We start from the raw sequence: 24,442 nt of genomic DNA, 5'->3' as shown, positions 1-24,442 counted from the left end.
ATTTAACTGATTCCAAACCTACCTGATGACTAACGTTGGTGTAAAAACTTTTCACATCTACTACCAACCAGTAATTATTCTCTTTCCATTTAATAGTTTTTATTTTTTTCAAAAAAATCAAATGAGTCTCTCACATATGAATCCAGTTTAACAACAGACTGTAACAAAAAGTTATGTAATAAAATACCAAGTTCAGGGGAAAAATAATTTGTAGCAGCCAGTATAGGTCATCCTGGTGGAGAAACAGCATTTTTATGTACTTTGGGGTGACAATAGAACCTAGCAAAAATACTCCCATTAGACTTAAACTTTTTTTCAACATCTTGTAATGAAAAATAACCTAACCTATACCCTTTCAGCAATAACTCGCTATAGTCTACCAACGCTCTATTATAATTTGAAAAGGTAACTTTCTTGTAGATTTCACTGTCATTTAGATTATCATCATACATTTTTTTATATTGTAAATAATGCGTGATAACAATTTGATTCCCCTTATCAGCAGGTTTAATAATTAAATCCCGTCTTTGACTTAATTTTCACAATGCTTGCCATTCATTTTTAGACAGGTTATATAAACCATATTATTCTTATATTTTACAAATTCCCTATACATTTTATCTATTTCAAAATTGACCATAGCAGAAAATTGTTTAATAGTATCATTAGTAAAGGGGGGGGGGGTATAAAATTGCTCCTACTCACTTTATTTGCTGTATCAATCAGGCAATATGCATTAACATCATTATCAAAAGAAGAATCACATGAAACAAAAATGTAACCTTCATCATCTGTATCAAATGTGCTATTAAACACTTCTGATGTTTCATTCACATAAGCATATTGTTTAGAATAAAAATCTAACAATTGTAACTTTCTTACAAAACAAAACATTTCACTCTTCAGAACATGTTTTCTTAAAAAAACAGTTGGAATGAATTTCAAACCGTAGTTTAAAACAGGTCCATTAAAAGAATAACATGCTTTTATTTTTGGAATACTGACCCTTTAAATTTAAGTAAAGCTTTAGTATATAAATTGTGATGTACTGTATTCTGTACTTCAGACAGAGTATATTTAGATATCCCAAATGATCCTTCACCTTTGGGCCTGTATTCAGCTATTTGTGCAGATGAAAATACACTCTTCACAGCACTTACATCAGAACAGGATTGTAATACAGCTGATTTGGAAGGACTTGAAATCATTCCTCCACAGCTGTGAACTACCCATAACAATCAGGTAAGACCCATAAAAGATGCTGATCCTGTAAAGGTTGTTTTAAAGCCTTATGGCATCTACCCATGGTTGTTCAGTGTCCCTTATCAATGAAGGCAAAAAAAAAGAAACTGAACCTGTCATTTCTGCATTACTTCAGCAAGGCATAATTGCCCAATCTGGAAGCCCATGTAATACACCTATTTGCCAGTTAAGAAACCAGACAAGAACTTATGAGTAGTCAGTGCCATAGTAGTGTTGATTTTTCCTGTAGTACCTAACCCCCTTATGATACTATGTTCTATTCCACCAACTACCACCTTTTCAGTGACAGATATTTCCTGTGCTTTCTTCTTTATTCCTATACACCCACATAGTCAGTATTTGTTTACCTTTACATACAAAGACAACAATACACATGGACAAGATTACCCGAAGGATATGTAGAATCACCTTATACTCTTTACTCCAGAGAAATGAAGAAACAACTAGATAAAATTAATTTTCTGTGTTCGTCTACCTTAACACAATATGTAAATGCTCTGTCTCTAGCTTCTTATAATTACTCCAGCTGTAGACAAGACAATATTTTTCACTTAACAAAAAAAGCAGAATTAGGAATTAAGATCAAGAAAGCAAAACAATGGTTGTAGAAGCCGTAAGTCCAACATTTAAGGCATCTTATTTCAGATGGCTCCCAGCAAAATTAACCTTCTTGCATTACTGCCATACAAACTGCATCATGCCATACACTATATTAAAATAGATACGTCCTTTTAGGACTGACAGATTATTGCTGACAATGGATTCCTAATTATGCAGAAATAGTGAAACCATTGTTACAATTACTAAAGAGCAACACTCATGGCCATGAGCCTTTACCCTGCAGGAACATCATGAACAAGCCTTTGTTCAGCTAAAAACTTTATTTTCTCACTGTCATGCTCTTGGACTACTTGATTACTCAAAAACAAATCTTTTTTGTTGTGAAAGAAATAAAGTGACATTAGGATTATTAGCACATTACAGGAATGATGGTTTTAGATTTGTTGCTTATTTCAGTACAAATCTTGATCCTGTAGCAGCAACCTTCCTGTACTGTCTTAGGATAGTGGCCACAGGGGTGCACATAGTGAAAATGTTGGCTGCACTAACTCTCAGACGCAAGACTCTTGTGGTTTCTCTGCATGCTGTTGAAGCATTATTACTAAGAACAAAACATGTCAAGCTGAACACCTCTTTGGCCCTCTTCAAAAAGAACCTTGACGATTGGATGGGAGATAGGAAATTCACCCCGGGGATCACATCAGTTGCCCTGCTAGACAGGGGACCAGGGAAGTAAATAGTCTGGGAAGAAATAGCCAGGGAATTGTTATGGCTATGCTTGTATAGCCCCTAGGGCCAATAGCCTAGTACCAACCTATGAATCTGTACACACATGCACACACACGTGTGTGTGTGTGTGTGTGTGTGTGTGTGTGTGTGTGTGTGTGTGTGTGTGTGTGTGTGTGTGTGTGTGTGCTTAATTGTTTTATTAACTGTGGTCAGAGTGACAAGAAAAGCATTCACATGGAAGTGTGTTCAACCACAGCCTTATAACACTTTGCTCAACAAGTAAACCCTTGGTTGTGTTTAACATTAATGCTACAAGTTCAAAAGCCTTCTTATGTATGTTTTTTTCCCTTTTGCTGACACTGTTATGTTGCTTTCAGTTAAGCTATTTTGTTAGTACTGAGGTGTGATAACAGGCAGAGGAGCATGAACTTGTATTTATTTTTGAAAAAAATGTACACTATATATGGAGTGCAATTCTATTAGATGATGCCATGGGCCCACTGTAATTTAGCTGTGTAACTAAAGTAAGCTGACATATATTTTCATTTCATTATCCACTCACAGATATTTTCCTTATGATCTGCACATAAAATATGGGAAAATAAGTTGTGCTGCAATATGTCTATATATTTACATATACATATATACATACACACACACACACACACACACACACACACACACACACACACACATATATATATATATATATATATATATATATATATATATTTATATACACACACACACACACACACACACACACACACATATACAGTATTATTTTTTACACAAAAGTATACATATATATTTAATTGCTCTCAGCATTGCATCAACCCCCTTTTTCCCATTTTGGACAAGGGGACATGGCATCATATCAACAGTGACCATCACTTAGTACCAATGTTGACACCACATACATGCAATATATCTGTTTCTGCATTATATCAACAGTGATCAGAATGAAAAGACAGAAGCACACACATAAGTTTGTGTAACTAAATTCATACAGTGCTTATTGATAGATACATGTGCACACACACACACACACACACACACAAACACAGATTATTGATAGATAACACACACGTGCAAACATTCATAAAATACTTTTTAGAACAGAAATACATATGACATTTTAAGTAAATACCAATAAAACAATGCACACTACATACACACATGTGTTTGTATGTATGTTTGCATAGAAGTGTGCAGTGTGCATTTAGGTACATCAATGATGCTGTAGACATGCATGTTACTGTATATGTTTGACAATTTTATATGATTATATAATGCTTGTAAACGTCAAGATATTGTATGACAACTGCTTAAGAGATATAACAGGTATCAGTTTTGACTTTAGTGAAGAATACTGCAGCGTGGGAGGGTTCATATCTGGGCTTCACCAGTTAGAATGCAGCAATATGTGTGATAAGTAATTGAGTACTGATGCATATTTACAAATTAAATATGATCGGTGTTAATGAAGATAGTGATATTAATTAGGATGAATACTGTATGGCACCTCTTGTGTTATTATAATATCAATGACAAAGTACATGTAGTATTTATGACTTGTACTAATAGGAGACATTAATGGCAGGAATTTAAGTGCATGTCATTCTAGTTTTGATGACAACTGAATGCAAATGCAAGTTAGGGAAAGGGTGGGCTATTCACATAAAAGGTGTGTGACCAATTTTGTAATGGATTAAGTATATTACATTTCTTACCACTGATCTCACTTTTATTTGTATGTGTTAACCACTGTTTTTGCCTTGTCCCTTAATAGCTGAGAAAGATACTGCCAGGAAAATTAATGTACATATTAAAAGCAGATGAAAAATTGAATGCCAAGATCTTAAAATCCTGCTGATTTATACTGCCATTATCCCACAGTAATTGTTAATTAATACACATGTCCTACCATCATGCAACACTTCTGGTTAAACTGTTTACTTTCTGTATTTTATGTTCAATGTTAATTCAACCACAGTGCCACTTATATATTTTATTGGGTCTATATTAAAAGCATGAAAGCCCTAGTCACTGAATACATAAACACCGACACATATTCCGCAAACCACAAATACACCAAATGCCCTATTCTGTGAAATTCAAAAACCTGAACTGTCATAGTTGTCCCATCCCACCACCCGCTACATACTACTTACCCAAACAAACTAAATAAACCACATACATACATACACTAACTAAAACCCTACTTCTAACCCTAAACTAAACCCTACTTCTAACCCTACACTAAATCTTGCATATACCAACATGTATGCACTTACCTTAACCTGCACCCTAACCCTAAGGTCTGTAACTATCGCACACTTACTTTAAGAAGCTATACCTAAACAAACTAAATAATCCACACACATACACTTAACAAAACCCTACTTCTAACCCTACACTAAATCTCACATACATTACCACCTATGCACTTACCTTAACCCACACCCTAACACTAAGATTCATAACTATCGCACACTTACCTTACATAGCTATACCGCAGAAGGGCCAACCATGATGATTAGATGTTTTGGATTTTGTGCTTCAGGACAATCAATGTTTTCACAGTTCGATGAAGACGTGTCGGCGTTTACGTATTCAGGTAAGTACACCTTTGAGCTTCTAATATAGACCCATTTATTTAGTAGAAATGCTAATCGCACTGGTCTTGTATTGTTGCAAATATGTACATGCATTTCTCGTGCCCATCACCTAAAGGATGACTATATTTCATTTAGTACTATATAAAAATTTCAAGATTTGGGCATTTTTCAAATTTGCAGGTATATTTTGGTATCTGTTAGCTGTTTGATGTTAGATAAAGGTGAACAATGTCATAATGTTTATTTATGTATACAATTACTGCAGTGGTAGTGTACAATACAGTAATATACACTATGTATTCGATTTGCCAGATGCATGAATGAAAAATTCTGTGCAGGAACAATGCAGCCGTTCCTGCATGAAGTATAGCCGCCGAGCGATCTACGAATGTGCTGTTTTGACGTGCAAGAGTAGCCTATACTGTTCCTGCACAGAAAGCCATGCAGTATGCTAATCAGCTCATTTGGTGGTGAAAAACATGCAAATGAGCTGATTTAGCGATCCAGGAAGTAGGCAGGTCTCCGAATACATTTCTGCAAAAAAGAAAACAGAGCCATGACAGCTCCAATAAAAGCATGTATTAAAGTAGTTGGCCATGCCAACGGCCAAGTATATGGCCATTGGCATGGGCATGTGTATAATTTATATAAAATAAATGTTAATTTTTTTTTTCTGCACAATCTCAGCCGTTTAAGCATATGGTAGTGCTGTGCAAATGGGATGGTGGGGAAAATAAAAAAAAAAAAGAGAGAAAAGTCCATTCTTAGTGAAAGATGCATTTTGGCATTATAGTCAATAGCAAGTAGAATCAAAATAATGGCAGTGAACAGTGGTTGCTAAAGGGGAAGGCTCTTGTGTAGTAGTGCAGTAACTATGGAGTAAGGCAGTGGGGTATGTTAATGAGTGGACTTATACTGAATTACAACCTAACCATGTAGGTGCTTTAACACCACCGTGTAGACTGGAGGAGCAACTAACATGAAAAAGAGGTGTGTCATGCTTGCTGTAAGCACATTGGAGCTCCATTGGCTGGGTTTGTGCTTAGCTAAGCACAGCTAAGTGGGAGGGGGTGTATGAGGCTGTATAGTCTTATTCCATGAATGGAGGAGTGTGTTTGCAGCCAGGAGAGGGACATTTCTTGCTGTTTAGACTAACTAAATGAGTCTGGGTGGTGCGGCAGGGCTTAAACAGGAAGGATATAGGAAAAGAAAAAGGAAATAGCAGAACAAGGGAAATGCAGTACAAATCAGCAATATGGGATTCTGAAACACACAATGGGTCATTGAAAGCAATCAATAATACAGCTGGCAGGTGGCTACATAGCTGAAAATGGGAGGAGATGTAAGTAAAAAATAATTAAAACAGGGCAACAGCTGAATAAAGGCAATCATGCACAAATTACCAGTAATGCCTCTAACTCTCACAGTGACCATATCAAAGCCATGAGTAATATAGGTGGCAGCTGGAATGTATCATAGTCAGCCAATCATACAGGCAGCATCTACAGTACAACATTATAAAGTACGGAAACACCTTACAGTCTGTTTTTTCCCTCAAACTCTGCACCATTGGTGTATGCATGCGGGGGAATTTTAACTGGATAAATGTTAGGGGCTGCCATTGCTTTGATCCATCAGTATATGCTAGAGGCTGAGGGTAGAGAGGAAGATAATGCTGACAACTGCCACAGACCAAGGAGGAGAAGAAGAGTGTTCAGACCCAGGCAACCTACCAGGGCATACATGATCTGGAGATAGTAGAGAGCTACAGGGTGGACAGAGACATACTTCAGCAAATCACTGAACTATGTCAGCCTCAACTCAAAGCTAGAACCAACAAAGGAGAACCTATTCCAGTGGATACCAAGGTATATGTAGCCTTAAGAATTCTAGCTACAGGAACTCTATGAAGACCTACTCGGGACGTGATGAGGGTCTCACAGGTATCTGCATCCAGGGTACTCCACCAGTTCCTGGATGCCATGCTACCACATGCCGGTGAGCGCATTTACTTCCCCAACACCCGTGAGAAAAGGGCCAGCAATATGCGTCTCTTCCACCATATACCATAGACTGCATGCACATCCACATCAAAGCACCACCCGGTAAACAGGGTAGAGTCTACATAAACCGCAAGGGCTTCCGCTCCATCAACTGCCAGGTCATGTGCAATTCCCAGGGCATTATCATGAATGTGTGTGCTGGCAGCCCTGGAAGCTATCATGACTCCCACATCTGGCATTCATCACAGCTGTACCAGGCATTTGCCAGTGGGGGTATACCATATGGCCATCTGGTGGGGAATGTTGGCTATGCAATGGAGCTGTGAATGATGACACCCATCAGAAATGCACACACACCCATACAAGAATTCCATAATGAGGCACAATCACAAACCAGGATTATTATAGAGGGTGTGTTTGGGATGCTCAAATTATGGTTCTGCTACCTTGACATATCTGGTGGAGACTTGCAGTACTCTCCAGCCACATGTGCACACATGTTCATAGTATGTGCCATGCTACACAATATGATCCTGAGGAAACAGCTGCAGCAGGAACAGCATGGGGAAGGACCACACAGCCCACCACCATTGCCAAGGTCCCCACAGGCACAGAGGGACTCACAGGAGGAGGCCCCTGAGCCTGCTCCCTTAGGCAGATGGAGGCATGCCTAGTATTCTCAGGCCTTGGCAAAGAGGCAATGTATAGCATGCACACTGACACTGTAGGGACCCCAGGAACTGACTCCTCTCTCTGACTCACACACACAGTAAAATGGATAAAACACACACATCACATTAACTGTAACTTATCATGTATAGGCAGTGTACTATGTGCATCCAACATAGGCAGCCCTCAAGCACCGTCCTCATAACTGCTGCAAGCAGAAGGTAAGTCAGTCTTCTTAACAATAAATGAATGGAATAGTATGTTCTGCTAGCATATCTATGGTAATGCTGCATGCATGCAAGGGAATGGAGTGGCCTACTGGGATAGCAGCACACAACTGACAGGGCCACCAGGAAATGTCTGGCCAAAACTGGCCTCCACACACTATTCAGTAGTACCCAAGGTGGCAAATCCAACTGCAGTATAGGTGTGGGGACAACTAAGTGTGGGGTCATAGGTCACAGCAATGGATGTCAGGGTTGGGGTCCCATAACCACCCCTCACACCCACACAGCAAATTAGCTGTAGAAAACCACAGAGGAATGGCCAGCATGTTCTCCTGGCAGTCATCTTGTACTGCCCTAGGTAAAGTACAGTGCTGCCTTTGACAGGGCCACGTGCAGATAACTGCAGATGCAACTGTTATGCATGTCAGTGACACCAACTGCTCTGCCACTGACATATCCGGAAGTCATAGTGCTATGTGGAATATGCTACACATGCTACTGACATCTTGGATGTGTAGCAGAGGTGCCAAGGCTTTTGTGAATATAAGTGCTGTGCGGTAATGTTGCCAGTGGTCATTCTCAGTAATACTTTTTCTTGTTTGCTTTTACAAATAATGGACATGCCTGCACATTTGAATGCACTCAGTACCCACACCCATAAATGCCAACCTCTGACAGCAAGATGTTTGGATAAGGGCAGAAAGAAAACTGGAACAATGGCACAATAATAGGTGTGTGTTGTAAATATCGCCCTTACTTACTAAGAAAGTTGGTGGAGTGAGGGGTTTGCACCAGTGGGAATTGTTTGAAGGTTATGTATTCAGAAACAGTAATGTCTGTAGTATTTTGTATCATCACACTTCAATTATATGTAACTAACTTGCCATAAAAACACAAGTTTATGTAGAAAGGATGAAACCTGTAGCCAAACATCTGAACAACCTGCCAAGAAATTGGGAGGGTGGCATAATGGTTAAAGTGTTTGTCTTACAAACACAAGGTGCAAGGTTTTAGTCTCACAAAGGATAATTGGCTAGGCTTAAAAATGTCTCATAAGGGCAGTTAGCCTAGTACTAATCAATGAACCTATATACAAAGAAATGTACAGGTTAAAGGGATGCACACATAAGGATATGACATCTTAGGTTAGAAAGATACTACACAAGCAGGAGATCCCCAGCCAGTATATTACCAGGCTGCTGGACTGTTCACACAGCTGCATGCCATTACTACACTGGCTGTAGCCGCACCTCACAAATGGCCTTGTTGGGCAAGAATTTACATAGCTGCCCTCATAATATTGGTCCATGCATCATACAACTACTATTCCTCTGAATAAGCACTGTGATGATCTGAGGATGTCTGGCACTAGGTAATGACACAATACATTGCAGTTTCAGACTACAGCTATGTCAGAAAATGTCTGCTAAACCATACAAGTACCCTGAGGAAAGTCCTGTGTACACCTGAGAGGTATGGCTGTAGCACACAAAACCCTAGACTGGAGTACACCTATCTCTGGAATGGAGTCCCACCCTAACTATAGAAGGTCACACTGGGCATGCTCCTACACTTAGAGAATCACAGGACATGTTGGAACCCACATTGGAATATATGACTGTATTGTGTATATGTGTCTGTGCATACAAATAGCTATGTACACCTCAACTGTCCCCACATACACACATCAGACAGGATTACCCTCAGCTAGCTATAGGTGGCCCATATGTGATATATCTGCATCTGTTGCCAGTGATACAAACAGAGACACAGGGGGGCACAGACAGTGCCTCACACACACAGATACCCTGAATGGCATACAGTGATGTCCTGCTGTGGACAGTGGCATACTAGTTGTAAACAGTCACATGTGCAAGCATAAAAGATGAGCCCCATCATGTAACAGTACTGAAGTTGAGTTTATAATATCACATCACCTGTGTGTGTGTGTGTGTGTGTGTGTGTGTGTGTGTGTGTGTGTGTGTGTGTGTGTGTGTGTGTGTGTGTGTGTGTGTGTGAGACAGTTGTGTATGTGAGAGTGAGGATGTGGATGTTTGTAGGTGAAACAGTTTTAGGTCATTCCCACCTACAACACTTCCCAGTGCCCCACTTTATCAGTCCTGCTGATGTCATTTCCCTTATTAGCACCTTTTAGCCAGCTGTCAGCTCAGTAAGCTCTGTAACATGTGTGATAACCGCATAACAGAATAGTACAAAACACAAGCTTGACAGGGGTTCTAATCTCAGATCTGGCAAATGAGTTTGTGTGTATTTTGGTAAGAAGAAGTATTTTGATAAGTCCCGCACCCACGGCCCTACTTTATCAGTCCTGCTGATGTCATTCCCCTTGTCAGCACCTTTGGCCAGTTGTCAGCCCAGTAAGCTCCATAGTGTGTGTGATAACTGTGTAACACAATTGTTCAAATCACTGGCTAGACAGGGGTTCTAATCTCACATCTGGCAAATGAGTGTGTGTGTGTGTGTGTGTGTGTGTGTGTGTGTTGGTAAGAAGAAGTATGTTGATACGTTTCCCACCCACTGGCATACTTTATCAGTCCTGCTGATGTAATTCAACTTATCAGCACCCGTGGGCAGTTGTTAGCCCAGTAAGCTCTGTAACACATGTGATAACTGCATAACACAATAGAACAAATAACTAGGTAGGCAGGGGTTCTAATCTCACATCTGGCAAATGTGGGTGTATAAGTGTGTGTGTAAGTATGTATATTTGTAGGAAGAAGTATTTTGATAAGTTACCCATCCATTGGCCTACTGTATCAGTCACAATGATGTCACTCCCCTTATAGGTTCATAGGTGTGCACTAGACTAATGGCCCTGGAGCTGATACAAGCCTAGCTCATACAAGTGCCCTGCCATTGTGCCACCCAACATTAGTTCCCAGTGACCCCATCAAGCTTACCCACTGGAGTGATCTCTGGGGTGAACATTCTATTACCCATCCACTCATCAAGATATCTCTGGAAGAGGATCATCTAGGTGCTTTGCTTGACATGTATGGGAAGTCTATTCCAGGGCATGTGCAGTCTCTGGGTGAAGAACTTGTCCTTCCATCATGTTGTGTTGATTGTGGCAATGAGGTTAATGTCCCTGCAGTGTGTGGTGCAGAGAGATTGGGATGTCTTTAGATGCAGCATTTGTAAAAGAGCTGGGTCAGATATGGTTTGCAGGTCAAGCAGAGATTGCCTCTAAGTAAGTGATATGAAACTGAGAATAGCTGTAGTCTCTTGAGTTTGTCTTTATAGGAGATGTGTTTAATGCCTAGGATCCTCATTGTGAAGTACTTCTGTGGTCTCCCAGCTGTTGCACGTGTCTAGTGAGGTACATGCCAAATGAGCCATTATACTTGATGATTGGTGTAATGAGGGAAGAGTACACAGAGATGATGGCCTCCTTATTCCTGGATGCAAAACCCTTGGTAATGAGATGTGCCGCATAGAAGAATTTCCTGATCACAGTGGCAATGTGGTGGTTAAAGGAGAGGTTGTTGTCAACCTGTGTCCCCAGATCTCTTATAATACCTACAGTGCTCAGTGGGATGCCATCAATGTGGTACTTAGTGGGAATTGAGATTTTACCAAAGGGACTGATGATGCATTTTGTGGTGTTAAGCATAAGGCCATGGTTTCCACACCAGTCAGTGGTCTCAGTGAGGTCTTTATGTAGGATGTCTGCATCACTTGTGGAGTTAATGATGGCTCCCAGCTGTCTGTGAACCTGGTCAGCCAGAGTTCCTTTGTGTTGTTCTGGACTCCTGAGAAGTACATGCTGAACAAGAGAGTACCCAGGACTGATCACTGTGGAACTCTACTCATGACTGGCTGTCAGTCTGACTTGAAGCTCATTACTTTCACACTGTGTGTTCTATCTGTGAGCAAATTTGCAACCCCCCTAGTGATATAGGGGTTGATGTCTAGTTTGGTGGGTTCATCCATAATTCCCGACTGAGGAATGGTATCAAGAGCCTTGGCCAGATTGATGTAGGCTGTATGCAGTGCCTTACTGTCATACACAGCCCTGGTGACTGACTCAAAGAAGTCAACCAGGTTGAGCAGGCATGATCTACCTTTCACAAAGCCAAACTGTGTTGGGTCCAGAGTTAGGAGATTACCTATATGTGTTTCAACCAGGTCACTGATGATGTGCTCCATAGCTTAACATATCAGACTCATCAGGCTAATGGACTGATAATTCACAGGGTCTGTAGTTGCCACACCTTTATGGAGAGGGATGACTGTAGCAGTACGTCATTTGGGAGAGACAAAGCCTGAAGTGAGGCTGTGACTGAACAGACCACACAGATGTGGTGCCACGTATCTTTGTGGTTCATGTAGAACACAGCCAAGGGTAATATGGGGTCCCATGGAAGCTGTATCCTTGCCTGTGGATAATGCAGGTGTAACCTGGGTGGCAGTAATCCTGGGTGCCTTGCATTTGTTTGGCATTCTGATTGTTCCCCTGAGGGGGGGGGGGTAAAGCTGGCACTGAATGTGTTGGCAAGAATGTTGGCAATATATGTTGGTTCAGTATAGGAGGTAGCATTGTGCAGTAGCTCAGAGAACTTCTCTGTATTGATGTGGAGGTTCTTGATATCGGTAAGAAAGGATTTGTGATTGTTGTCAGTGTCTGTTGCAATTCTGTCATCATAGGTGGCTTTAGATGATTTCATGAGGGATCTCAAGTTATTATTGAGGCTAATAAGGGAGTTTTACAATTCTTGGGACTCCACCTTTTTCTGCAACAGTTTCTTCCTTCTGTTGTACAGGTTATTAATGGCAGGGGACCACCAGATTGACCTCCAGTGTTTGGAGGAGAGTGTCATGATTCTGTTTGGTATGGCTAGTTCCATGCATTGATGCACATGTTTGTGCATGATTTGGCAGTCATGCGGGTATTTTCCATTGGCATGGGTGCTGTGAAGTTAGTCACCTCTGTTCTTATGAGTCCAAAGTCAGCTTTGGAGAAGTCTTTCAAGGTGGATATCTTTGTTGAGATGTGGGTGAGATGTGGATTTCCATGATGATTACTCTATGTTGGATCTGACCAGGTAGTGATTGACCACTATTGTCAAGCAATGATCCCATATGTTAGTAATCAACACAGGTCAAGGATGTCACTTCCTCTACTGGGTGTCAGAATGAGCTGGTCCAGGGCATTGAAACTGATGAATACTGATGAATTCCAGTAAACATTGGGCCAGTGCATTGGTGCTTGAGTATCTTACCCAGTTGATGGAGGGGTAGTTGAACTCTCCTAGTATGAAAGTGTTGGGTCAGACCTTGATAGTTTTCAGGGTGTTGAGGAATGTGGATTGAGAGTCTAGGGACATGGATGTGGACCTATAGTAGGCTATGACCTGGATTGCACTATTACCCAATGTCAGTTGTACGTGAAGTATCTCAGATGCATTATGCTGGGATTACTACTCTGGATGTGTGCATGTCTGTTATTAATATGGAGACACCACCACCTTTGCACCTGTGGTCCATGTTTTGGGGATGACAGGTTGGAATGAGTTATAGGCTGGTAGTGCAGGGGTGCTGTTTGCTGCCGTAAGCTAGGTCTCTGTTACAGCACAAATATCAATGTTCTCCATTTTGAGGAGTGCTTTGAGTGGTTGCATTTTGAGATGTAGATGTTTAATGCTGAGCAGCATGACCCTCAAAGTGCATATATTTATAGCTGTTATGGTGGTAATTTGATGTGGAGCACTGCCTAAAAAGGCACTATAGGGGTGGCAAGACACTTAGTCAGTACCTGGAAACCCAGGGGTGACAGATGCAGGCCATCTCTGTCAAGCTATTGCAGTATGTTAATCATATCATCCCAAGCAGACAGATACTGGATCCCATGAAAGTGACAGCAGACACGTAAGCCAATTGTTGAAGTCAATCATTTGTTCTTTGTACTGCGGTATCATTTTGGGTGACAGTAGTATACTGCTCAGGGCTACTGTCATATCTGCTTGGCCCACATAATCTAAGAGATCCACCATGTCTTTTTTCACATAGTCCATGGAGATGCATCTCAGGTCATTCACACACACATGGACAATGACAGAGCGATACCTGTAGTTATTGTGGAGTGACCTGACTGGGTGTGCTATGTGTTGGATTCTGGCACCGGATAAACAGCTGACTGCTACCTCTTCCATGTTCAACCTAGTGACTGAGACATCTGTGTGCCTCACTATTGATTCACCTGTGATTACTGTATCAGGCAAGGTGGTTGGCCATTGGGGCTTAGTTTGAGGGGCACACTGTGTAGGTGAGATATGTGTCCTGTGACTTGTGCTGTGTTGTGATGGTTGAGTGAGTGTCTGTCTTGGTGGGCTCTGCTGTTAGGGCAAATATCTATTGAATGCCTTTGTGAAGGTGGGTGTGTGGTTATTGTTTGTATGCCAGAGCTGTGATAGTGGGCCTTCTGGAGGGGTGTGTTCCATGTGGTGTGTTGCAGGTTTTGACCCTTCTCCTCTTGACCAGCTAGTCCAGTTTTCCCTAGAGAGTGCATATCTTCCAATTCGGTGGTATAGGTGTATCTCTCACAAGTCTGAGTGTTGGGAGTTTAGAGGAGAGGGTTGTCTGTGTACATGAAGCAGTTGCAACAGTGCCTCAGAATGCCCAAGTGCACCAAGTTAATGGCCAAAAGCACAAAGTAATGCACTTTAATCATGTCAGGACGGGTGGTCATAATTACTAAGTACTGGAGCTAATTCTGTGAGGAACAACTACTACTAATGGCTGTCACGTGTGCTAGAATAATTGATAATGTCAAGAAATGTTATGCCCTTTGGAAAAAAAACATGTACCTGTGAATTACCACATAGGTGGTAGTACACTAAACACTGAAGGTGTGATAAGAGACTTAGGGACACAGATGGACAGTGGTCTCACCTTCAATAACAACATCTCCACAACAGTCAGAAAATCCTTCTATGTGACATACCTCATCACTAAGGGCTTTTCATCCAGAAAAAAGGAGGTCATTGTCCCACTGTACTCATCCCTCGTTAGACCCATTATAGAATACAACGCCCCATTCTGTATGTACCTCTCAAGACATCTGCAGCAACTGGAGAGGCTGCAGAAATACCTCACTAAAAGAATCACAGGCCTAAAGCAGATGCCTTATGCTGACCGTCTTAAAAAACTCCAGCTATACTCTGTCGCATATCATCTACTCCGAGGCGATCTCTGCTTAACGTACAAGACCATGTCAAACCCAGAGCTGCTGGACATGCTGCACTTAAAGAAATCCCAATCCCACAGAGCCACACACTCCAGGGATCTAAACTTTGTCATCACAATAAACAAAACATGCTGGAGGGATAGGTTCCTTACCCAGAGACTCCCTGGACTCTGGAATAGACTGCCCATACATGTCAAGCAGAGTGCCTCTTTGGCCCTCTTCAAAAGGAACCTTGATGATTTGATGGTAGAAAGGAAATTCACCTTGGGGATCACGTCAGTCACCCTGCTAGACAGGGGTCCAGGGAAGTAAATAGTGTGGGAAGAAATACCCAGGGAATTGCTATGGCTAGGCTTGTATAGGCCGTAGGGCTGATAGCCTAGTACTGACCTATGAACCTATAAAAAAACCTGTTGAAGTGCAAAGCTATTAGGCTATTCGAAGTGCAGGAGAGAAAGAACTGGCAAGCTCTAAGGGGTAAACAGAAGGCAGACTTTCTGGCACCTGTAACAGTTTACCTCAACTGTGCAATTATCAGAACCTTTGACCAATTGTCAGCCCAGAAAACTCTGTAGCATGTGGGATAACTGTGTAATACTGTAGTACAAATAACTAGATATGTAATACTATAGTACAAATAACTAGATAGGCAGGGATTCTAATCTCAACACTGGCAAGTGTGTGTGTGTGTGTGTGTGTGTGTGTGTGTGTGTGTGTGTGTGTGTGTGTGTGTGTGTGTGTGTGTGTGTGTGTGTGTGTGTGCACCATCTTGTAAACTTCCCATCACCCTACTTTACTAGACCTGCTGATGTCATTCACCTTAGAAGTACCTTGGGACTGAGTGAACTTATGTAAGATCCATAGTACATCTGATAACTGTGTAACACTATAGTAGAAATAACTATACAGGTAGGGTTCTAGTCTCACTATGGGCAAGTGTGTGTGTTTGTGTGAAAATCATATACTGTGTGTTATATTATTTTGAGTTGTGTACCACCCTGTAAACCCCCCATCACCCTACTTTACTAGGCCTGCCAATGTCATTCACCTTAGAAGTACCTTAGGAGTTGCTGAAATTATGCAAGCTCCATGTCTGATAACTGCATAACACTATAGTAAAAATAACTGAATAGGTAGGGGTTCTAATCACACTACTGGCAGCTGTTTGTGTGAGAATCATATAGTGTGTGTGTGTTATGTCATTTTGAGTTGTGTACCACCCTGTAAACTCCCATCACCTTACTTTACAAGGCCTGCTGATGTCACTCACCTTAAAAGTACCTTGGGACTAAGTGAAGTTATGTAAGCTCTGTGGAGCGTCTGATAACTGTGTAACACTATAGTCAAAATAACTAGCTAGATAGGGCTTCTAATCTCACTGCTGGCACCTATGTGTGTGTCTTTGTGTGAAGATCATATCCTGTTCGGCTGATACCATTTTGATTTGTGCACTATCCATGCTTGTTTACCACCTCCCAATGACATTACTTTATACAGCATGGTAATGGCATCTGCCTCACATGCAGCATGTTAAACCATTGTGCACACCATACCAGTCTTCTGTACAGATGTCTATGATCCAAATGTTTGCAACCTATATGTGGTCTGTGTCCCTTAAGAATGCCCATGTATGTGATATTGTTGCTAAATTGGCCAAAGTGAGTGTAGTGACACACATGCCAGCATCAGGCATCATACCTGACTGAAACATCATGCTGATACAACATCTGCTACACTCTCACTTGTCCAGGCTATTAAGGAGCAATACATGACTCTACATCCTATTTCTGGTGGGTTATCTCACCATCCATGAAGGCATTCAGAACATTATGTGTTGTAAGGGGTAGTGTGTTATGTCCCATGCATATAATCTATGTTGGGCATGTCATGTGTATGTAGTAGTACAGTACAACAAGATGGAAATGTAGGTTTACTAATCTGTCTATTGTCAACTGTGTTTATGTCACTGCTTGCACATCCCCTGTGTCAGTCCTTATTGTGTGTATGGAAAGACACTTGGGAATTTTTTTTTTTTCATTAATGTTAAATCACCAGAATGCATGATATGTTTGTTAAAGCATTACAGCTTTTCACAGCTAGGATGGTGCAGTGGTATTTTACTGTGATTGTAGAGGACAGCATCCTGGGTTTGAGACTTGGCAGGGCTTACTATTTTGATGCTGGGCAGAACAAGGTCAGATGGATACAGAGTACTGAAGGCACGTTTAAGCATATTATACTTACATATTTTTATTATACAATAATATTTATATACACATTATAATTTTACATTTACCTTCCATGAGTCTCCCTATGTGCTTTCATTAACTTATATTCTTGTATCAGTATATTGTATGGGGCACTTGTATTTATATGTAGGTTTCACATCATTTCTACACTGACATCTCACTTTTGGAACTGCTACACTACACTGCTTGACAAAATAAGGTGGCTACATAATTTAAGTTTGCTAAAATAATTTTAACACTACTTTCACATTGGAAAATAAATTGCATGTCTTGGAACTTGAACCGTAAATGCCTGCATGTAAAGCCACAACTCTAACCACTACACTACCTCAGCTTGAACATTTTACCTGTCTATTTGCATTTAGTTCCTATGGGATGTTTAAGCTATGCTAAGCGGACGGCCATAACGTGCACAACCACTTAGCTACACGTAAACATTCTTTAGGCTACTGGAAAAGCAGTTTAGATATCATTAAGATATTAGGTTACAAGGGTGTGTATTGTGGTGTTATGACAACTACTTTAATTGCAATCATGAAATACTGCCATTGATTTGGCTTTCAGGCTTCTGTCCTTTAGGGACTCCTGTTAATACATACCCTGTTATCTATCAACTTTTAAGTGTGTCAGAGCAATATTTAAAATATGTCCCTATTTGTTCGCCCATCATTTTAGGCTTTGTCCAGATTTTTTGCTGTAAGAGGTTGAGAGGTATGATGACTAATATGTGAGTTTCAGACTTCATATCCTTCAGAAAAATGCATTTTATTCTAGCCACTTTCTAAGTGTTTATCAGAGCAATATTTAAAATTTGTCCCTATTTGGGAGCATTTGTCCCTCAATTATTTTTGGCTTTGTCCAGATTTCCTTTGCTGAGAGGTTGAGAGGCATGAGTGCTGTACAGCACTTTAGAAATGCAGGGGGTGTGTCACAGAACCTGTAACACACCCTCTGCATTGCTTTCTTATTGCCATTTTGATTTCAGTGTCCGCGGACACTGAAATGATCATTTTTTTTTCATTTCAGTGTCTGCAGACACTGAAATACTGGCATAATATTAAGGCAAAGCTCTAATACTGTGCTATTTCAGCTTAGAAAGTGCCTTCTTCTGAGTGCAGGGGACGTGTTTAGTGTTCGTGCAGTACAAGGACACACACCCTGCACTTGTTCACAGTTCATGTCCATGTAGGTTAAATAGCAGCATGCATTCATGCATATGCAAGGTGCACTGCTGTTCTACAGGGACACAAACCACTCCATGCAGGAATAGCACTATTCCTGTACAGAGTTTAATAAATCCCGGGGTTATGTTATAGCCCATGGTGCCACTGAAAATTTCTGTTTTGCCACCTGTGAGAGAGTACATGTTGTTGTGTTACAGCTTGTAGTTTAACATAATATGTGCTAGGGAACTGTGCTGTTTTCTATGTGGCCTTGCAGGGTTTTTGGTGCGATGTTAGAAGTACACTCAGATAAGTCATTATACTTGTGAAGTTTAGGTGTCTTTTCACATCTAATATGGAATAAGGGTAAATCTCTGAAGGAAGTCTTTATCTACATTGTGTTTTCTGCACTCTCTCTTGGGGGGGTCTCTAAGGACAACAAGTACAGTGTTTGTGGCCCTTTCATGTCATGTATCCTGTATGCCACATCTTCATAGGACCTTATTTTACTTTCATGGCACAAATTTGTGCTACACAAGGACAGTGTTACCACATATGTAGGCATCTCAGATGGATTTGTGCTGTGTAGCACTATGCCGAGCCAGATTTTGGACAAATGAGGCCATAGGCAGGGTAATGGATCTGCCCCCATTCCAATGTCTTATTACTCAGATATATTTTTCCCCAATTATGATAAATACTGTTCAAATCTATCAGTGTGCACATTATTTTCTTTACTTTTACAATTATTAAAGATATTTGGATTTAATTTAAAACTTTTATTTCAAATGTTATAGCAAGAACACTGCTAGCCATTTGCTAAGCAAAACAATACAGTCTCACAATGAAAACAGACTCAGCATGAACAGTAAATTTCTCAGCCCTTGAAACTCACATTCATTGATAAAGTATGAAACTCACAATTCCTCAATAATGCACTAAAACTCTCAATTCTTTGAGCAGTTTGGTAGTTGCTGTAGAGGATTCAGTTTCTTGTCATCTGTAGCCATGATACAGAGTTTGATGCTGAACAAGTTAATTAGCCAACCTATCTCTAACTAAGGCATAACACACACAAACACACACACATACATACACACACACACACACACACACACACACACACACACACACACACACACACACACACACACACACACATGCACACTCACGCACACACCTGCTCAGCTATTTGTGCAAATATGCACTCATCATCATTCTGACATATACACACACACACTCACACACACGCACACACACACACACACACACACACACACACACACACACACACACACACACACACACACACACCTGCTCTGCTATCTGTTGAAATCTGCTGCCATTCATTCCACTTCAGTCCCATGGCTGTTCTGTTCCATTTCAGCATCAGTCTTCTATTCCATGTCAGCACAGACACCATGTCTAAATCCTTAGCTGCTTTGCCATTACATCTCCTATGGTTTATGTTAGGACAGTGTCCTAATGCTGAGGTGTCTGTGGCTTGCTGTTCTTGCAGAAATTCTCCTGTGATGTCCTAAAGGCATCATGTGTTTACAGAAGTTTTTAAGCTTTTACAGAAGACATTTTTATAAACCCCCAAGCAAGCTAGAGCCCTAGGTAGTTGGCTAGGTTGCCTAGTGGTGGATCCAGCTCTCGCACTATTGTCATAGTTGACCTCAGTAGCATAGCTTCTCCACTGATTACTGTCTGTGTTGCCATTACTGTCATTTTAATAGTGTGTGTAAAGGTATGAAATTGGGATGCTTATATGGAGTGGCATGTATCTGCCTTTCTTCACACTGCAATGGGTAATCCATGCAGACATATTCTCCTTCCATGTAGTACTGTGATCCAACCATATTTGTATTTTCCCTTTTCTGCAGTAAGACTCTTTGTTTGATTACATGCACATTGTACTGCTGTGCTACTTGTACTGATGTGTATCAGGGACATTTTTGTAATTTATGTGCAACTGTCCTGCATGCCTAATTTTAAGTGTATGCCTCTGACTCCTGTGTATTTCATCATACCAGTGGACAGTACTTCCACACAGACCGAATTGTTCATGAGTCAAGACATTCTGCAATGTTGCACTGTACCATGTTAGAGGTGCATGTTGTTTCACATCATGGGTTATACTGCTACATTTTCTCTTTAGAGATGCACACGTTACATTTTTGTACATCGAGTGGGTTCCACACATTATGCCATTGTGTACATTATGCCTGAGTTACATTATAATGTTTCATTGAGTTCCACTTGCACTTGTGAATGCAATTTATCTTCAAAATACAATGTTGAACTGCTGCATGGCACATTCACATGTATCACGCATTCTTAGCAAGGCCTCTTAAGGCCATGTTCTGCTATGTGCATTGTATATGTCTGTTCATCACCACCATTATGATGTGACATCTTCTTTCTCCACATACATTTCCATTGCCCTTCCTACAAATGTGTGGCATTGTTGTGTCACATATTTCTACCAATGATGTCTACTGCCATGGTTTTGCATGACTGTACATGAGTGTATGTGTGTGTGTGTGTGTGTGTGTGTGTGTGTGTGTGTGTATATATATATATATATATATATATATATATATATACGTATACAGATATACACATATATATATATATATATATATATATATATATATATGGGTCTAGGACACATGCTCGACTAGCATATGTCCAAATCACAAAACATCGAACACACATACACGAAAGCGCTTAACATCAAAAATAGCTTCCGTGTATGTGTAGTTCAAAAAAAAAATCTATGTTTCTAAAGGGAGGCTTTGCCCCCCTGCACCCCCCACACCTCCCCCACTTTATTATTCTCACTCCGAGATCACACTACAGTGGGGAAAAGGGAATTTTCCCTTACCCACACTGAGTTCCAATCTATGAAACAGGCACACATACACGGAAGTGCTTGTCGATGTTAAGCGCTTTCGTGTATGTCTGTTCGATGTTTTGTGATTTGGGCATATGCTAGTCGAGCATGTGTCCGGATCCCATATATATATATATATATATATATATATATATATATATCTATATATATATTTGCTGCTGTTGTACTTCCCTGGATTGTGGGTGTCATTTGCCTAAACATTTGGCTTACATATAGTCACATATCCCTATATGCAATTCTGCACTGAATTTGATTCACATATTGCTTTGCTTGGTGGGTTTCTTGCACTTTACATGACACAGTCCCAAAGGCTTTACTGATTTTTTGCAATCCAGCACACACTTTAAGATTGTATCTTCAGTTATCGATCAGTAGATAACACAGAGAACATAGAATATCTGGCTACTGACAAGTAAAAACGTAGGAAATATTCCATCATTCACAAATGCATTGCTAAATCAAAACTATTGTAGAACTGGTCTAACACACTTCAAAATAAAGCATAGATGTTTATGAAAGGAATGGAACAGTGAATAATACAGCACACGGAACATTTTAATGTACATGTTTTGGCAGATGTAATAAGAAATGCAGACTTGATTGTGACAGCACTGGTAAAGTCAGGGTCAGGGATAGCCATGTCATTTTGAAGTTTGTTAATGCTTTTCACTGGTTATAGTTTAGTTTCTAAGGGTTTTGTCTGTCAGCATGTACACCTATATATATGAGGATAATCTGGGAAATAACCCCTAAAATAAAAAAAAATCAGAATTAAAAAGGTTTGCTTTTAAAGCCTGTAAATGGTATTTAAACTTATACTATATATGTTACTAGTGTATCTTATAATAGAGTGTCTATTTTTTTTTTTTTTTTTTTTTTTTAGGAAATCAACAACACAACAGGGATAAAATTTATAAATGTCAAGCATTCAGGCATTGTGGACATGTAAACAATATAAATCAAAACATATGCAATTCAAGAAAATTATGCATTACAAATAAGAGCTGACTACTAGTCAGACTATTTCTTCATAAGTTAAACCTCTTTAGTTCACTAATTGGAATTAGACAAACTCTGGGACCAAGTCCTGCAGTACCATAGCAGACCAAATCCATGTAGAGTCCATGTAGAGTTCCACTGATACCAGGATCTAGGAAAGTGAAATACAAATTCATTTTATTTTACAGCAAAATCAAGTTATCTTAAAAGGCATGAAGATCAGGAAAATAAAGTACCCAGAAGTAACATCAGACTCAACATCTTCCCAAAAGATGAGGAAGGTAGTGACTCCATCTCATGCTTTACACTTTTGTTTTGACAAATGGTAAATCTTAAAGCTTTATCATACATTCTTACTGAGGAAATCCAGTCTCAGGTTGTCAAAGGAAGAAACAACTTTGTAATGTTCTCCAACAAATAAACAATAAGTCAATGTTACCATAGAGATCCAATAAGTGCTCGAACACCCCTGGTAGTGTCTCTTCAGGTTTCGTTATATGGTCAAACTTTTAGTAGCAAAATTTGCCCTTACGCTGAACAATGTTACCACTTGTAACAAAAGACTCTGCGACTGTAGACTGCATAATTCCTGTTGTTCCTCTTTTGTTACAAGTGGTAACATTGTTCAGCATAAGGGCATATTTTGCTACTAAAAGTTTGGCCATATAACAAAACCTGAAGATAGACACTCTATTATATCTATTGGATCTCTAAAGGAAGAAACAAGCTGATCAAAGAATAAGTTCCGTTATTATAAAATTCAGGTCATTTACTTCCAAACAAACAACAAATAAACTCAATAATCTGCAAGGACTGAAAACCGAGATAAGATAACAAATGCTCAAAGTTTGCTATCAAGCAAGAGGAAAGATTTCTGGGCATTGAAAAAAAATCTGTAAAGAAAAAATAAATAAATAACATTAATATTCCCAGCTAACTGAAATACAATCTTTAAATCAGGTGTGATAGCATGTGAAACCATAAATAATGCTATGTCCAAATTTGAGAATAAAATAACTTTACCTGCTAAAAGTCATGGAATCCATAGAATGGATGCCTACCCTTTTTAAAAGACTAAGGCAAATAAATAAAAATCAGACTGCAGCATAACTGTATGGAACAGAAAAATGAAGCCTTGATCACAACCCAGATTACTTAACTTTCAGTAACTGCTTGGGTGCAGAAAGAACAAGGCAGGACAAGTTGGGAATGAGTGGTCAAGGCTGTTTTACCCATTCTCTGTTGTGGTCAGAGATGAGAACCACTGCATGACTGATCCCAACAGGAGTATTAGGGGATTGCTAATAGCAGCTAGGGTCAGTGTGGCATGCACAACACATCAGTTTAGAATGAAATTCTTGGACATGTACTGAGGCATGCTTAGGGACCTCCTAGACATCAGCTTTTGTGAAGCTTCCAGCTGACATGGGGAGGACGTTGGCAGGGAAGGGGGTCAATCTTTCATGCAAACAATAGCATGCTAGCCACTAACTGTCACTGCTGAGTTCTGACAGAGAAAAAAAAAAAAACAAATCTCAGTGAGGCAATAAAAGGCTAATATGGCCCATACCCTAACTGAGGAACATATGAGGTAGCTCTCACCTTAGAGGGATAAAAATATAGGTCATTAAGGAGATAAATGGGGCATCTGGGTGGCTATTCTATAAAACCAGTGAAAAAGAAAAACAGAGGGAATGACTTTATTAAACCTAATGCCTAATCCACTACATTTTTGCTGCCTATTAGTGGTTCCCATTAGTTTAGTGAAACATCATTATATCAATTGATCCAGCCTGTCTTATGTATATTTGTGAATAATTAAGCAAGTTTT

The sequence above is a fragment of the Protopterus annectens genome, chromosome 15.part0 (genome assembly GCF_019279795.1).
Source record: "Protopterus annectens isolate FY-2018-M chromosome 15.part0, PAN1.0, whole genome shotgun sequence".
NCBI lineage: Eukaryota > Metazoa > Chordata > Ceratodontiformes > Protopteridae > Protopterus > Protopterus annectens.
This window is presented reverse-complemented; position numbering follows the sequence as displayed.